Source organism: Schistocerca piceifrons, chromosome 3, assembly GCF_021461385.2.
Source record: "Schistocerca piceifrons isolate TAMUIC-IGC-003096 chromosome 3, iqSchPice1.1, whole genome shotgun sequence".
NCBI classification, from domain to species: Eukaryota; Metazoa; Arthropoda; class Insecta; order Orthoptera; family Acrididae; genus Schistocerca; species Schistocerca piceifrons.
This window is the reverse complement of record NC_060140.1, coordinates 367,221,504-367,225,771: the sequence shown is the minus strand read 5'-3', so window position 1 is coordinate 367,225,771 and position 4,268 is coordinate 367,221,504. Positions and strand designations below refer to the sequence as shown.

The following is a 4,268-nucleotide window of genomic DNA, read 5'->3' as shown; positions in this document are numbered from 1 at the left end:
CGGTCGATCACGATACACTTGCGACTTCAGGTAACCCCAAAGCCAATAATCGCACGGACTGAGGTCTGGGGACCTGGGAGGCCAAGCATGACGAAAGTAGCGGCTGAGCACACGATCATCACCAAACGACGCGCGCAAGAGATCTTTCACGCGTCTAGCAATATGGGGTGGAGCGCTATCCTGCATAAACATCGTACGTTCCAACAGGTGTTTATCAGCCAGGCTGGGGATGATTCAGTTCTATAACATATCGGCGTACCTCTCACCCGTCACGGTAGCTGTTACAAAACCAGAATCACGCATTTCCTCGAAGAAAAAATGCCCGATAACTTTAGATGTGGTAAATACAACCCATACCGTGACTTTCTCGTCGTGCAATGGAGTTTCCACGACAGTTCTAGGATTTTCGGTAGCCCAAATTCTGCAGTTTTGGGCGTTGACAGACCCTTGGAGCTTGAAATGCGCTTCGTCGGTCCACAACACATTACTCAACCAATCGTCATCTTCCGCCATCTTTCGAAACGCCCACAACGCAAATGCCCTCCACTTCACTAAATCACCAGGTAACAGTTCATGGATTTTGTACGGATAGCATCGGAGGGTACGCCTAAGTGCCAACTAAACAGTAGTGTATGGAATGCCGGTGCGACGTGCGACTGCACGAGCGCTGACTTCCCCGTGCATAGAGGAACCCGCTACAGTCTCCATTTTTTCCTGAACTGTCTCAGCAGCATTACGCCTTGTGCTCGGTCGGCCACTATGGGGTCTATCGTCTAAACAACCCGTGGCTTCGAACTTCGGAATCATTCTCGCCACAGTTGCATTTGTCAACGGACCTTTACCCGTTCGAATCCCCTTCCTATGGCGATAGGATTGTAACGCTGAACTAGCACATTCCCCATTCTCATAATACAGCTTCACTAAAAGCGCCTTTTCAGGTAACGTCAACATGCTGCGACTGCTGGCGCATCTGATTCTCTCATTACAGCTCCTTTCATACACGATTGTCATGCGCGGTCACTGACGTTTTGCTGTCCAGCGCCATTTGTAGGACATTTTGTGAACTTTGTTTTTTTTTGGGTTCTAATAAAAACCCCTATCATTCAAAGCATGTGTGTCAATTTTTACCTCTCTATTTACATTATTCCGTGTTTTATTAAGTTTTCAAATTTATAATGACTTTTTGATCACCCGGTACCTTCTTTATTTCCTGCAACGAAACAAGGAGGACGAGATTTATTTCTAGGAAGTCATGGTGCCGTTGGAATGGCCACCTGTACTTGAGACTCGTACAAACAGGTCTACCTCAGTTGTTGGAGGACGCACCTTTGGCTGTTTGTGAGAGGATGTGGATACAACATGGCGGTGCAACGCGTCATTTCAGTGTGGATGCCCACAACCATCTCAATGCTGTATTTCCTAGTCGCTGGATCGGAAGGGGAGGTTCTATTCCACGGCCTGCGAGGTCACGTAACCTGAATCTCCTTGATTGTTTCGTATGGGGATGTGTAAAACTACTTGCGTATGTGAGCCCAGTGGATTAGTTGCCAGAATTGTAGCTGCCTCTGATGTGATCCGCAACACAACTGTCTGCAGCTCGTGGTCTCGCGGTCGCGTTCTCACTTCCCGAGCACGGGGTCCCGGGTTCGGTTCACGGCGGGGTCAGGGATTTTCACCTGCCTCGATATGACTGGCTGTTTGTGCTGTCCTCATCATTTCATCCTCGTTTCTGAAAGTGGCGAGATTGGGCTGAGGAAGGTTGGGGATTTGTAGGGGCGCTGATAACCGCGCAGTTGAGCGCCTCGCAAACCAAACATCAACATCGAAACACAACAGAGATATTTGTCAGGGTGCGTCAGAATCTACTCAGCCGAAGTTATGCTTGCACTGATGTTGATGGCCGTCAGTTTCAACAGGTTCATTGTGTCAGTGATGGTATTTGCAGTTAACTGTAAATAATATACATAAAAAATGCACAGTAATCTGATTTTATTCCTGTTATCTCCTTAAGCTGGCTTCTCTGGCCCCAGGTTTCGTACCTCAAATTATTCAATGGAGCATCATCTGTGTCCTGGTAAATTTTTGCATGCTCTTACGGAAACACCCTGTATAGGTAGTTCATCCATTCCGATAACCCAGAAATTCTATGATTTTTTTTCCGTTATAGATATCGATGCTAGAACCATATAAATGGCCGCATCTTTTGATTGCATTGACGTAGAAGTTTAAATACTTACACCATTAAAGGAACTGTATACTTTATTATCTGAGATAAATTTCAACTCGACACAGCTACCCGTACATGAGAAAAAGGTCTCTTAACAGATGCACAGATAGACAGTCGGAGAATACGACAAAAAAGTTTTCTTCGTGTGACATAATAAAAAAATTAACAAATTTTGTATTGTTTGCTTTATTTGTACTGTAAAACCATGATTTGTGACAAATTTCGTGATTCTAGATCAACGGTAAAAACCATGTAGGGTTTGATGAGTGTGTGTGTATCAAAATATTTCACATAAATGGCCGTATCTTTTCATAACATTGCCATGGATGCTTAAAGTTTATACACTGCTAAGGGACCGTGGATTTTAGTATGTGACTTAAATTTCAACATGATGCGTCTACCTATACCTGAGGAATAGGGGCTTTAATAGATGAGCGGACAGTCGGACAAAAATATTATTTTTGTGTGATGTAATAACAAGTCAACAATTTTTTGACTTTTTCCCTTATTTCTATTGCTAGACCTTGCTTCTTGCCAAATTTCGTCATTATGGGTCAACAGAAAGTAATCTATAGGTTTTGATGAGTGAGTTTGTCACTACAAAAACATGCGAATATAAAGAAATGGTGAGCGTGTCTTTCCACTACTCTTTTTTAAAAGCGCAGATATTTCACACCTCGAAGTGACTATAGAGCTTAGCATGTGATATAAATTTAAACTTGATACGCCTACCCGTTCGTGAGAAAAAGGGGTCGTAACAGACGAACAGACAGACAATAGCATGTCATATGACGAAACAATTTTTCTTTCGAGTGATATAATTACAAATTAACAATTTTTGCACTTTCTTTCCTTTTCCTTTACTGTGAGAACTTGCTACTTGCCAAATTTCATGATTCTAGATGCTACCGCTGAGCCCAGGCTCCTTGCCGCTGACGAAGTGATTGCTTTTGCTGACATCATTTGCAATAGCGACTGCGCGAATTGACGGTACCTCGTACGGAAAGCAAGAGTAGCTGATGCTACTGAGGACTTGGCCGCGACATTTCCGACGACTTCTTGGGCTCTTATTCGTGATGGCATTCAGACAGGCAAGGGTGCTGTCGATTGTTGCATACGAATGCGAAATACCTGCATTGTGCGTTTCCGCAAAGTGATTTTTACGCCAAGGTTGCGATCGTCCTACAAGTTGTGTCAGATGTGGAGCTCAGAGCGTAGCAGTTCCCGTGGTGTAGCGGTTATCACGTCTGCCTAACACGCAGAAGGTCCCCGGTTCGATTCCAGGCGGAAACACTTTTTCGTCGTACTCAACAAGACACTTGCTACAATCTCTACTGTGACCATTTAAATCAATTTGATCAATTACAGGTGAGAGAGTTTGCCAGTATAAATGGCCGTATCTTTTGACAGCATTCACTGTAGAGACTTTAGATTTTTGCGCCACCAAGGAACCGTAAACCTTAATATGTGGCACAGTTTTAACTCAATGTTAGTACCCGTTCCTGAGAAAAAGGATTTTTAACAGTCGGACAGACACACTGGCAACAAAGTTATCCTGTAAAGTCTCGGTTTCTTTCGATTTAGATACGGAATACTAAAAAGTATATATTATGGAAACATAGCCGATACACACCGCCTGACAAAGGAAAGTGAAGCACCCGGAAGACATGGTCATATGTCAATGTAACTTCGTAGACGCACTAAGATCGGCGGGTGTGTAAATGTTCGTAGTTGCAAGTCTCTGTGATAGTTAGTTTTTGACGGCGCCAGAACCCAAGGTCCTCGGCGGTACTTTTGGGGCAGCCACCACAAATTGTATAAAGCGTGGGTAGTGACCATGATGTAGCTATGTCTGTTGGCCGAAAAATAATTAATGACAAGAATTGCGACAGCAAGAATGAAGAAATAACTTATCTTTATTTCTGACGAAACGTGCACCAGCAATACAAGTCCAAGTAATATCCAAGAGTAATCCGTGTACTGAGCCTAGTCGAATACAATAGCAAATATCACACTGAAATGGCTCCGCTATAAACTCTAC

At 43.7% G+C, this 4,268-nt stretch overlaps 1 non-coding gene across 1 annotated transcript; it reads left to right on the top strand.

The window, feature by feature from the left end:
• The first annotated feature begins 3,447 nt into the window (after positions 1-3,447).
• On the top strand, positions 3,448-3,520 carry Trnav-aac. The gene has a single exon. It is a non-coding gene; the product is annotated as a tRNA-Val (tRNA).
• Positions 3,521-4,268: the final 748 nt, after the last annotated feature.